This window comes from Palaemon carinicauda, chromosome 6, assembly GCF_036898095.1.
Source record: "Palaemon carinicauda isolate YSFRI2023 chromosome 6, ASM3689809v2, whole genome shotgun sequence".
NCBI classification, from domain to species: Eukaryota; Metazoa; Arthropoda; class Malacostraca; order Decapoda; family Palaemonidae; genus Palaemon; species Palaemon carinicauda.
The window spans coordinates 149,260,187-149,274,348 of NC_090730.1; the positions used below are offsets into that span (position 1 = coordinate 149,260,187).

Genomic DNA, 14,162 nt, shown 5'->3' on the forward strand with positions numbered 1-14,162 from the left:
CTTACATGGCTGAGGACTATGAAACATGAAGTAAGAAAGGATGAATGGAGATGTATTGATTTAAAAGCTCAAGATAGAGATTGGCGAAATCTAACAGAGGCCCTTTGCGTCAATAGGCGTGGAAGATGATAATGATGACGTATTCCTTACTACGCCGTGATGGTGATGATGGGTTTAATAACTTGATTTCACAAAAACGAACTGTATTTTGAAGCTCCCATTTTTTCTAATACTCCCATGGCCATATGTGTTGCTATTGCTTCATTATAGTGGCATCATGAGTGAACACATAATCTCCGTAGTTCTAGTTGGTCATTCGCCTTTGGTTTTCTGCAAGATTCGCAACTACCTCCTTTGTCTCCTGTTTTTTTTGTTTTTTTACTCTTGTATTTTTGGTTTGTTTTTGCATTTTCTGCAAGATATTAAGGTATGTCTCTTAATATTGTTAAAGCTCAGGTTGGTCACAGAGCATAGTTCGGAAACTTTTTGATATGCTTTATGTTGGATTATTGTGAGTTCTGATCTTCTTCAAAGTGTGTGTAAAGTTGATTCTGAGCCTGATCCGTACATTTGCCATTTATGATCTAGTATGGATAGAACAGATGCTTTATATTACAATATTAATGTACCTCTATCAGCTCTTGTTAGTGGTTGAAGAAAGTTTCCTGAGCAATTAAGAGCTCTCTTAGAATTTTACTTTCACATAGGCTGTGTAATTTTTCTTAAGTACAAAAATACGTTAAACCTAAAAGTTTCTCAGAATAAGGGATGGGGACAATGATATCAAGATTTTATGTTCTACCCTACAATTATGCTTCTATTGAACTTTCTTGGTCTTCCTGATGCTGTTTATCCACCTTAATTGATATTGGCATCTGGTTAAAGGGAAATTTGAGACGGTTGCTTGGTCTCTTAATTCTGTGTCTCAAAAAGCATACAGCGTGACATACTGTATATTTGGGCTGTAGATGCTCTTTTGCCTTTATTTTACTACCCAACTTTAGGAGAAGATTGGATGATCTTGAATGCTCACTCTATTTATTTTTTCGCTTATTCTGTGACACTGCTGCCAATTTCATCCAGCCATCATCCAATGTGCTTACTCTCAAATCTCTATGCAGATAGACTCCTTCCAATCTTTTACCTTATCATATTAACAAACTTTGCTTAATGTTCTTGATTTTCATTTTACTCTCTATTCCAAACAGTACTGTTGCTCATGTTTACTCCGAATTTTCTCCTTTTGTATGCACTGAAACTACGTCAGTTTTGCAGTTTTTCTTCATGATCTCCACTCAGAACTGATTATCTACAATATCTTTCCATCTTCACTTCTTTCATGACTTCTTTTCTTATCTCATATAACTTTTCCCCTATAATTGCTATCTTTTTCTAGAATTTTTGCATCGTCCTTCCATAAAGATATTAAACAGCTTTGGAGACATAAAACCTAATTGTGTCAGATCCACTTTCATGTGATATCAGTCGCACACACATCTACGTTTAAATATTCTAATACACAATTATTGTTCATTATGGAAACTCTTAATAATTTTCCAGTTTTTCCATGCCAAACATCAACACACGCCATTTTGTCTGCTTGTATTATATTTATATAAGCCATATATGTTCCCTATATTTCCAATAATTTTTTTTTTTTTTATAACAAATGCCAAGATTTTCCACCATTTTCTCTTTCAGAACTCGTGCTGTTTTTCCTTTTTGTGTTGATAAAATACAATATATGATTAATTATATATATTACTATATGGTAAACATTTAAGTTTCAGGGGTGAGGGGTTAAAAGGAAGGAAAGGTTAAGTCTCTATTTTAAGCAGTACCTCGCACAACTCTCCTTTTCTGTTGTCATAGGTATGATGCGTTCATCATTGCCATCATTTGAAAATAGTGAGTGAGTGAGTGTTACAAGGATTTTGGATGTCTCAAAGACTTTTTAGTCCATCCGCGGAGACTCCGTTTTCTCTTTTGTAGAGCGATTTAGTTCAAGCATTTAGTCTTATGATTGTGTCTAACTTATTCTTGAACTCATTCTTGAACTCGTTTACCTTGTTACTGTTTACTGTCTGCCTTGTATATGCTATTTTGTATGTAAAGAAATTGCCACATTGAGTGGTGGTGTATCTTTTCAATTCCATTTTGTATCCATTACTTCTGGACTGATTTGTGCCAAGCGTGAAAAGATTGTTGTAATCTACATTTGTTATTCCTTTAAGAATTTTGAATGCCTCCATTAACTGTCCCCTTAGTTGTTGAGTTTGTAGATGAAATAAGTTCAAATGTTCCATCCTCCGTATGTAACCAAATTGCTTTAGTGTTGGAACTAGTTTGGTGACCCTAGCTTGTACTGCTTCTAGTCTATCTATCTATCCTTCCGAATACTGGAGCCCAGAATTGGACTACATATTCTAGATGAGGTCTTACTAGTGATTTTTACAGCTGTAATACAGTGTCTTTGTTTCTGTGTATGAATTATCTCTTTATGTAGCCTATTAGTTTCTATGCTTTCTTTTCAGCTTTTATGCTATGTTTGGTGAACTTGGAATCCTTGCTGATAATACTGTAACAGAGATCTTCCTCCTGATCCTCACTTTCTATTTCATTACCCAGCAGCGAGTAATCTGATTGTGGGTTACTATAACCTATGGGCATAACTTTGCATTTCCCGCAGTTGAAAAGGCATTTGCCATTTTATCGACCATTTTCCTAGCTTCATTAGATCCTCTCTTAAGGATTCTACGTGTTCCGAGTTCGTAGCATTTATGCCCAATATAGTATCATTGGCAAATTTGGCTATTCTACTAGTTGATCCTAAATCTATGTCGTTAATGTATATCAGAAATAGCGATGGTCCAAGGACAGATCCTTGCGGTACTCAGCTTGTAACAGCTACCTACTCTGAAGCTGCTTCATCGATTAAAACTCTGTTTTCTGGTTGTTAACCAATCTTTGATCCATTCAGCTGGCTCGTGAATGATGCTTAGTGCTCTAATTTTGAGCATTAATATTTTATGAGGAACTTTGTTAAAAGCATTTTGAAAGTCGAGGTATATGATGTCTATTGCCCGGCTTTTGTCATAAATGCTAAACATGTGGAGAAATTCCAAAAGTTTTGTCACACATGTTGGCTGTCTATCAAAAGATTGTTTTTCTCAATGTTTTACAATTGAATCTACTATAATGAATTGAAAAAAATTTGCAAGGCACTGAAGTTAGACATACTGGTCTGTAGTTGCCAGGTTCTTCTTTTGGCCCTCTTCTTATAGATTGGAGGTACATTGTCTAGTTTCAATCCTTGTGGTACCTTTCTTTTGTTGGCTTGTCTTTCGGAACATTTTGTAAACTTGTGGGTTTATCTCTCCTAGTTCTATAACCTCTGTTGGATGAATATCATCTGGACCTGGTGCCTTAGACTTAGCGAGTCCTTTATTTTTTTTTTTTTTTTTTGACATCATCCATTGTAAAAGTGATTCTATTTAATGGTTTTGGCCCTTCATATTTGATATCGGGTTTGGGAAGGGTCGTTGATTCTTCCCTAGTGAATACAGTTGCGAAATATGTATTCATCAATTCGGCTTTTTCCAAATCATTTGTTATAAGATTACCCTCTGAGTCTCTTAATGGGCTAATGTTGCTTTTGATTGGTTTTATACTGTTTACATATACAGAAAATTCTTTTGATTTCTTTTCTATCTGAAGCCACAAATTTCTCTTCATTGATTTTGGTTTTTCTAAGTAGTTTATCTACTTTTCGGCTTAACTTGTGCTCGGAAATTTCATGAATTGAAGATTGTGGACCCATTGATTTATGTTTGCTGTCTTTACTTCTTATCACATTGGCTATTTCTCTGTTGAACCACTTAGGTTGTGGAGTTCCATTTGGTAAAACTTTTTTTATATGGTATTCATTTGGTACTTTTTTCTTTATATATTTCTACTAATGAGTCCCATTGTGTATCTGTTTCCTGTTTCATTGTATTCTAAATTCTGGGTGTATTCCTTCAGTTTTATCCAGTTATTACATCTGTTGTCTAGCTTTTTTATAATTTTCCTTTCTTTTAGATGAGGAATATTTACCTGAAACCTAATTATTCTGTGGTAAATTTTGCCAATATTTTTGCCTATTGAAACACTGGATACTGAATTTTTTTTTCTGTTAGCACAATATCTAGTACAGTATGTTGTTAACCCTGGTTGGTTTATTGAGCCACTGATGGAGGAATTCATTGTTGACAAATTCTAATAGTCTGTATCCACTTGTGTTTGATGTAGAATTCATAGTGTCCCAGTTTACTGCTGCACTGAAGTCTCCCGCTAGGACAGCAAGCTTATTGTTAACTTCTTGTCCAAGTTGTCTATATAGCTCTTCGTTCTGTTCTTCCATTTGATGTGTTGGTCTGTATATTACTAATATGGACATGTTTTTCCTATGGTGTTGTTTGCACCTATCATTTCACGTTCGGTTTCTAATTTAATTTCTATGGGCTTTAAGTGATTTTTAACATAGAGCATTAACCATCCACCTTTTTTGATAAGGCGATCCTTTTTGAAAAGCTTGAAACCTAGGATTTTGTATTCTCCAATAAAATCCCTTGTTTTTTCTTGAATCCAGGCCTCGGTAATGCCTATGACATCTAGCTATCATTGCCCTGAAGTTTTCCCATTTTGTTTCTAACTGACTGACAACCTTGAATTGTGCTACTCGGAGGAAATTTTCTAACTTTTTTCTCTTCCTCTTTGGCTTTGCTTGTTTCCCTGATTCACTAGTGTTTTAGTTTTACTTTTATCTGCATAATCCAAGTTTTCTGCCAAATTTCCTGTAATTGTTGCTGGAGGATTTTCTGAGGGTCTAGTTTGTTCTTGGTCTACTGTGCCTAAGTAATTGCACTGGCTGAGATAAAGTTAATTTCCGTATACTCTCTTGCCTTCTTCACTATAGTGTATTCCATCTCTTGTATGATTTTCTCTTGCCATAGAAAGTGTCCTAAAGATCTATAAATTTCACTTCCTTTTTCTGGCATGTGGCCCTATGCCTTTTGTTTATTCCTATGGCCTTACTGAGGGGGAAGTGACCGACATGCTTTGCACTCTCTGTGAAACCCACAATTGTGTTTTACCATGCGAGATGACAGGTGTGGGGTTTTTGCGTTTGGAAGTTAATTGGAGAAAAAAACATGATTGTGATGAGTGTGTAGTTATGGGGAATATGCCATTGATGGAAATGGTTAATGTGATTAAAAACAAAACTACAGTGCATATACAATACTGCCAACATGTGAGTGGTGGAAATTGAAATGTCATTGTCAAATAGTAAACTATGAAACTGTGAATGATGGTATTAACAATTTTTGTTAGGACATGACAGTAAAGGTGCTGTAAGAAGGGATTATGTTTGTATGTTAGAAAAAAATATAAAGAATGGTGTTAGAAGTGATCTTGTGTGCAAATTAATGTTTTGATCAGGGAAAAATTCTGTTATTGATGTGAATGTCATTGTCAATGTAGTCAATTCTTTTAGCAATGAGATGCTGAATTTATATGATGATGATGGTATTTGTCGTCAGATGGTTCTCATCTGTTATCATGGGTTTCTTATTGGTTCTTTTAGTGTTTGTTGTACTGGATGTTGTTGGAGGAAAAAAGAATGGCTTTATGGATGAAATCTCCTGATTTATTCTGCCAACTTTTGGACTACATTTGTTCCTGCATGTATAGTACCATTAAGGATTTTTATTTTTTGATACAGAATTTTTTTCTTGATGAATAGATATCCGAGGTTACGGGTGTTTTAATGTTATTTAAATTCGAAGATGAAAGTTGTTTGTTATGGTACAAATATAAACCTTTGTCCTTTACATAAGAGATAACAGTGAAGGTGGAGAACATGGCAGTTAAAACTTTTATTATTAGGTGTAAACAGGTGACCGGCAATTGGCTGGGAATGGGAAATTCCTGCCCCTCTGCTTTCTCACTAAGTATAGTAGTAATTTTTATAGTAGCCATTAGCAGGGACAGGCCTTTAGCCCAATTGCTTGCTCTCACCTGAGTGCATTCTCCCTCTTGAGTATGCTAACTTTTCAGATCATTTGCATGTCTTTCTTAAAATGCACAACGCACTTGGCTTATTCTCAAACTAAATGCAGGACTCTCACCTGACTATGCTAGCTCTTTGGAGCGAGGTCATGTCTTCCTTGAGAAGTGCTGGCATGGCCTCACTCACATACCTGAACGCATAGGATGACTAACCTTACTAAACTCCTGGCATGCTCTCAGCCTATTAGGAATTTAGAATAGGCGGGTGACTACAATTCACTGTTGTGTGCATCACCCTTAAGCGCTTCGTACCATGCAAGATTAAGCACAAGTTAGAGCTATAACTAACGCCTTAATGCGTGTGCTTTCTTCCACACTTGCAAAATTAAAAATGGAAGATCTGGCTAGTAGACCCCTCTACAACCACTGGAGTCATGACCGTCAGTCTTCAGTTACTCCTTGGGGGTGATCCTCGCCCTCAATCCCATTGTGGATCGAGATTCCCAGAGTAGTTTCTATAGTCCTCGATAGAATTTGGGTCAACCTCACACTCCCTATCACTCTTAACTGAACAGTTCAGTAAGGAATGTCTTCAATTAGCCAAGGAATAAACAAATTCCATTCAGATCCTGAGTCTTTACACCTTGTGGGATAGGAGGTTACAAGCTACCCTTTTGGAACGACACCGCCATGCGAGCACCTTTTGGAATGACACCGCCATGCGAGCTCCCTTTGGAACAACACCGCCATGCAAGACCCTTTGGAACAACACCACCATGCGAGCGCCCTTTGGAACGACACCTCCATGCGAGCACCCTTTGGAACGACACCTCCACGCGAGCACCCTTTGGAACGACACCTCCACGCGAGCACCCTTTGGAACGACATCTCCACGCGAGCACCCTTTGGAACGACACCTCCACGCGAGCACCCTTTGGAACGACACCTCCACGCGAGCACCCTTTGGAACGACACCTCCATGCGAGCACCCTTTGGAACGACTCCTCCACGCGAGCACCATTTGGAATGACTCCTCCATGCGAGCACCATTTGGAACGACTCCTCCATGCGAGCACCATTTGGAACGACTCCTCCATGCGAGCACCATTTGGAACGACTCCTCCATGCGAGCACCATTTGGAACGACTCCTCCATGCGAGCACCATTTGGAACGACACCTCCATGCGAGCACCATTTGGAACGACACCTCCACGCGAGCACCCTTTGGAACGACACCTCCACGCGAGCACCCTTTGGAACGACACCTCCACGCGAGCACCCTTTGGAACGACACCTCCACGCGAGCACCCTTTGGAACGACACCTCCACGCGAGCACCCTTTGGAACGACACCTCCACGCGAGCACCCTTTGGAACGACACCTCCACGCGAGCACCCTTTGGAACGACACCTCCACGCGAGCACCCTTTGAAACGACACCTCCACGCGAGCACCATTTGGAACGACACCTCCACGCGAGCACCATTTGGAACGACTCCTCCACGCGAGCACCATTTGGAACGACTCCTCCACGCGAGCACCATTTGGAACGACACCTCCACGCGAGCACCATTTGGAACGACACCTCCACGCGAGCACCCTTTGGAACGACACCTCCACGCGAGCACCCTTTGGAACGACACCTCCACGCGAGCACCCTTTGGAACGACACCTCCACGCGAGCACCCTTTGGAACGACACCTCCACGCGAGCACCCTTTGGAACGACACCTCCACGCGAGCACCCTTTGGAACGACACCTCCACGCGAGCACCCTTTGAAACGACACCTCCACGCGAGCACCATTTGGAACGACACCTCCACGCGAGCACCATTTGGAACGACTCCTCCACGCGAGCACCATTTGGAACGACTCCTCCACGCGAGCACCATTTGGAACGACACCTCCACGCGAGCACCATTTGGAACGACACCTCCACGCGAGCACCCTTTGGAACGACACCTCCACGCGAGCACCCTTTGGAACGACACCTCCACGCGAGCACCCTTTGGAACGACACCTCCACGCGAGCACCCTTTGGAACGACACCTCCACGCGAGCACCCTTTGGAACGACACCTCCACGCGAGCACCCTTTGGAACGACACCTCCACGCGAGCACCCTTTGGAACGACTCCTCCACGCGAGCACCCTTTGGAACGACTCCTCCACGCGAGCACCATTTGGAACGACTCCTCCACGCGAGCACCATTTGGAACGACTCCTCCACGCGAGCACCATTTGGAACGACTCCTCCACGCGAGCACCATTTGGAACGACACCTCCACGCGAGCACCCTTTGGAACGACACCTCCACGCGAGCACCCTTTGGAACGACACCTCCACGCGAGCACCCTTTGGAACGACACCTCCACGCGAGCACCCTTTGGAACGACACCTCCACGCGAGCACCCTTTGGAACGACACCTCCACGCGAGCACCCTTTGGAACGACACCTCCACGCGAGCACCCTTTGGAACGACACCTCCACGCGAGCACCCTTTGGAACGACACCTCCACGCGAGCACCCTTTGGAACGACACCTCCACGCGAGCACCCTTTGGAACGACACCTCCACGCGAGCACCCTTTGGAACGACACCTCCACGCGAGCACCCTTTGGAACGACACCTCCACGCGAGCACCATTTGGAACGACACCTCCACGCGAGCACCCTTTGGAACGACTCCTCCACGCGAGCACCATTTGGAACGACTCCTCCACGCGAGCACCATTTGGAACGACTCCTCCACGCGAGCACCATTTGGAACGACTCCTCCACGCGAGCACCATTTGGAACGACTCCTCCACGCGAGCACCATTTGGAACGACTCCTCCACGCGAGCACCATTTGGAACGACACCTCCACGCGAGCACCATTTGGAACGACACCGCCATTCAAACATCCTTTGGAACGACACCGCCGTGCGAGCACCCTTTGGAACGACACTGCACCTGCTTGCGATTCAAGTATTATTTGGAACATTACCTCATTGTTTATCATCAATCTATTAGCGACCACTCATTCTATGGGAGCTCCATTTCTCTAATTTGCTCTCCCATTAGTTATACTAGATATACTACAATACTGTACTAGGTTGAGGCACATTATTGAGTGTGTCATGACACAGGTGACGGATCATAAGCAGCATCCTGAGGCAGCAACCGATTGTGCACCCTTTCTTATGCTTGCGATTGGTTACACATCCTTTCATTTGGTTGTGATCAATTATGCATCCTCTCACCTGCTTGTGATCAATCATGCATCCTCTCGCCTTCTTGCGATTGGTCCCAAATCCTCTCACCTGAGTGCAATCTATCGTGTATTCTTTCACCTGCTTGTTATTGGTTGTACATCCTCTCACCTGTGTGCAATCTATCCTACATTCTTTCACCTGCTTGCGATTGGTCGCACATTCTCTCACCTGAATGCGATTGGTCACACATCCTCTCACATGGGTGTGATAAATCATGCATTCTCACACCTGCTTGTGATTGGTTGCACATCCTCTTACCTGGGTGTGATTGATCATGCGTCCTCTCGCTTGCCTGGTAGATCAATCTTCCATCGGAGTACCACTTCATTTGTTTCCACACAAGTATAACGTGAGAGAAAAAAAATTATCTACAATTGCTCCTACACAAATACAAACCTGAGTGGAGAACTCAGGTTTGTATAGTTAGGGAGAATATAGATTACTTTCGAATATGTTGGTTTGATCATTTTCGGCCTAGCAGACCGGGCGCTGATCTGGATATTCAATGTAGGCATATAACTTGAAGCAGTCATATTCTGGTGCCCTCCTAGCTATCGACACCTCGCTTCCTTCACCAGTCGACTTACGAGCCCCAACCGAGGTTGCGCTACCCCCTTTACCCCGAATATGCTTGGAAAAGGTAGTAAAGATATGCACAAACACACCAATTATACGTTCCTTAACAACAGTCCTTGGACTGTGCTGAAGGACCCAAGGACAGTTGGCTAATAACCATTTCAGAGCAGACGGTCAAAGGCGCAACCAACACAGACTAGGAAAGAGGGGCCAGGTACTTTATTTAACAGTGCATATAAGAAAATTGTGATGGTACGGACAAGCTTAGCATGGCCCCTCAACAAGGATGGCATGCAAAATACCAAAGCGCTCCACAATTTTCTCCTCTTACCCTAGGGAGGGTAGTTCTTTACAATGCTACATGGAGTATGCCTGCAACCCTGATAGAGGATGGGATAGTATTGCGCAACAGAACATTAGACTGTGGACATGCTCCAGTCTGGGTTCCACCTCCCATTCACCATCTCTTCTCGTCCTCCTAATTTACTACCAGCTACTTGATCGGCCTACTGCTAGGGAATGGTGAAGGACTTGGACCTTCAGGCAGATTCAGGTCGTGCTGCAAAATGATGCTCACGCATCTGCCTCAGAGTATGCACAAGCACGCTCACACGACTTCATCTGGAGGTTAATGACTACTCCCCAAGCTTCACCAGTAGACACTTTGATGTAGAGAAGGTGTCTGGAGATGGGAGACCAGTTGTAAACCTTCCAGACTGGAACAGTTTTGAGAAACTGTTCTAGTTGGGAACTCCACACAATGGCAGGCAGATGATCAAGCCGTTAGACCTCATGAGGTTGATCAGTTTGAAGGATCCCAATCCATCCCTGCTCCAGGAAGTAGCTCGGTTTTCTCAGGCTGAGCAGTGTACTAATTCAAAGTTCTTTGCATTGGTATCTTGACAGCCCCACAAGTCTTAAACAGAATTTACTCTGGTATCGGTATTGGCACACGCCAATGTCATTCGTCTCCTCTGTTACCTGGACGACCTCAACCAGGACAAACTCCTCTTGTTCGACCATGATCTGGAGATCGTGGTGAATCAGGAGAAGTCGTTTTAGTCCCCAATCAACGCCTGATCTATTTGGGAATAGTCATCAACACTGTTGTGGGAAGTTTTTTCCCACTATGGGACAAATTAGCACACATTCGAGAGGTGCGTTTTCCTCTCCTTCAATTGCCTCATCTACCAGCACAGTGTAAGAAATAGGCTGGAAGATCTGGTCTCCCTGGAACGTCTTGTTCTGAACCTTCACTACTAACTGAGGAGACATGGGTCACAAGATGACCCTCCTCTGTCAGTAGTTCTAATAGAAGAGGGTCCCATACTCGATCTGGAATGTTACCGTACAAGATGAACCCTTGGTGGGCTCATACCTGGTAACATGGGCATTGATTCTCTGTTAGGTCACAGGCATGTTGGTACAAAGGACTGACCTGGTACTTTGATCCTATTTCAACGTGTTGGGGCTTTGAGCGGCTCTCCTTGCGCTCCAAAACTTTGGCACTCTTTCACTGGTCACTTAGTGGTGTGAATACTTCAAGTGACAGTAACACTAGAGACATAAGTAACAAAAGAGATGGTACTGTTTCTCTGCAACTTTTCCAACTGACAGTAGAGATCCACAAGTGGGCAGTGCTTGATTCGGTCACTCTTAACAACCCGCTTGATTCCAGGCAAAAGTAAAGAGAGAGTGGACAAACTGAGTAGGAGGATACAGATCGTTGGCATAGAATTGTCGTTGCATCATCAGACAGCGAGCAGGACAGTGACTTTGAGGGGATTTCTGATAGTCGGCCTGTTTGCAACCTCACTAATCAGAAGCTTCTGATATTGTGCTCATTAATGCCAAACCAGGAAGAAGGGTTCAATGATGCCTTCCAACATCCCTGGAACGACATCGACATTTAGGCTTTTCCTCTGTTATGCCTGATAACTGAGTGCCTTGAATTGAGTCTGGGTTGCCTCCAACTCAGTATAACTAATAGTGTCAAGAGGGCCTCAAATAGAATGGTACCTAGACCTTCTAACCCTCCTGATAGAGGCTGTGAGCGTATTACCTCCTCAGTCTGACATGTTCAACCAGCACGTCTAGAGATACCGCAACTCGATGTAATTGCTTTGGATTCACATGTAAAGGTTATCCAGCATCTCTTCTTAGACTTCTGTGAATCATTGACTTCAGTGTAGTTGGGATAGGGGCTTTCTCCTTGGAGCCTGTATGCCATGGTTAGCCGAAAGAGAAAAGCTGTGCTTGGTATCGGCAGTGAGAGCCCATTACTCGGCCTTAAAGTCAGGTCTTTAGGCTGAAAGGAGTTGATATTGCCGCTTCGACAGAGCTCTTCATACTCATATGAAGTTTCAAACATATCCTGCAAGAGAGGTGAGACCACCATGTTCATACATTAATAAAGTCTTGCAGTCCCTGCAGAGAACACCTTTAAACCGGTGGGGCTTGCCTCATACACAAATCTTCACTCATAAGCATTTCTTGCTTGCCTTAACCTCCGACAGGCGAGTTAGCAAGCTTCGTGGATATTCCTTTTGCATCGCTCATGCCAGACCGTAGGGACAGGTCTCATCCTCCTGCGTCCCTGAGCTTCTACCTAAATCCTTGAATCCATCTGTTCTCAATGCCAGGATTCCTTCGTCTCAGATTGTGATCCGTAGAGAAGTAACCGATGATCTTGATAAGCTACTTTGGGTTCTGTAATGGCACTTGACCACTACCTTAAATGTACACAAACATTTAATTTGACCTTACCTCCAGCTCCTCTTCCTTAACACAAGGAGAGAAAAAAAGGTGATTAAATACCTTCTCTTGGCTGAGGGAAGTCATTGTCTGCCCATTCACTACCCTCACTTCCTGCTCTGGGGGAAACTTGGGATAAAAACTCATGTCAGAGGAGAAGCTATGACCCTGTTATTCTGCAAGACACACACTGTGGTGCAGGTGCTCCAGGAAGGTATGTGGACATATGCAGGAATCGACCCACAGTTCCTTAGACACCATTTTGCTAGGACCAAAAGTAGCTTCACAGTAGGTGGTATACTGCCTCGGCTCCTTTCACAGGACTTTTTAGCATTGGATCGGGATGATGGTTGCATGTTAGACTGGGATGAAAGTGAAGGTTGACCAGTCCTTTCCTTCTACTTCCATCTTCCTTTCTATTGGGGCACAGCATCAGAAACCCTGTCAGCTGGAATAGATTCATTTGCATGCAAGCCATGGGGCACAGCATCAGAAACCCTGTCAGCTGGAATAGATTCATTTGCAGGCAAGCCACACTTTAATCGTAGTTTTCCTATTACATGGTATAGAAGTGTCATTCCACACACTCCCTACAATTTGTATACATAAGCCTCATGGGTGGAACCAGGGAAATTTATTGGTATACACAGACCTTGTTGTCATGACACAGATTTTTTGCTCTGCATCTTTTGTTGCATGGGCCGTGGACCTCTTGGTATTGTCAAACCACTGTGTACAAGGTGTAAAGGACCCATAGCTCTGCACTGAGCTTTTGGTAACCCGGGATATGTTTCCTGCCAGTTGGAAGGGGCCTTCCTCTTCCCTAAGGACGAGTTTCCTTTGTAAAGACGAAGGTTTGTATTTGTACCAGAACAAAGGACGAATTTGGAAATAATTTGCATTTTTCCTAACTATACAAATCCGAGGTCTTTACTTTTACTTTTCCGTCATCAATAACCCCCTAGAAGGTCAGAGTAACTAGGTAAGCAAACTGAGGTGGGGACTTCCTTGCTCTTGGCCACCTGTTCACATCTTGTTATGAAAGCTTTAACTGTGGTGTTCGCCAACTTCATTATCATCTCTATGTAAAGGACTGGTTTGTATAGTTAGGAAAAAATAAAAATAATATCCAAAATTTTCGCTTCATTAATCTTGGTATTTTTTCGACAATGGCCAAAATTTATTATTAAGGGGGAATTTAAGGGTTGAAATTTTGAAGTTGTCCACAATTTTTTTGAGATGTGAAAGTGTTAATCGTGTTTATACAACTTGGAAACAAAAGTTTAGAAATTGAATTACCCACAAGGATCATCGCTGAAGTACAACAATTTTATTATTATTATTATTATTATTATTATTATTATTATTACGTGCTAAGCTACAACCCTAGTTGGAAAAGTAGGATGCTATAAGCCAAGGGGCCCCAACAGGGAAAATAGCTCAGTGAGGAAAGGAAAAAAGGAAAAATAAAATATTTTAAGAAGAATATTAAAATTAATATCTCCTATATAAACTACATAAACTTTT

At 42.6% G+C, this 14,162-nt stretch overlaps 1 protein-coding gene and 1 non-coding gene across 7 annotated transcripts in view; both read left to right on the forward strand.

Annotated features, from left to right (window-relative positions):
* Positions 1 to 14,162, forward strand: part of LOC137642718 (uncharacterized) — a 139,710-nt gene that overhangs the window by 39,249 nt on the left and 86,299 nt on the right. The window lies entirely within an intron of this gene.
* Positions 10,096 to 10,202, forward strand: LOC137643393 (U6 spliceosomal RNA). Its single transcript, XR_011044934.1, has one exon. It is a non-coding gene; the product is annotated as a U6 spliceosomal RNA (small nuclear RNA).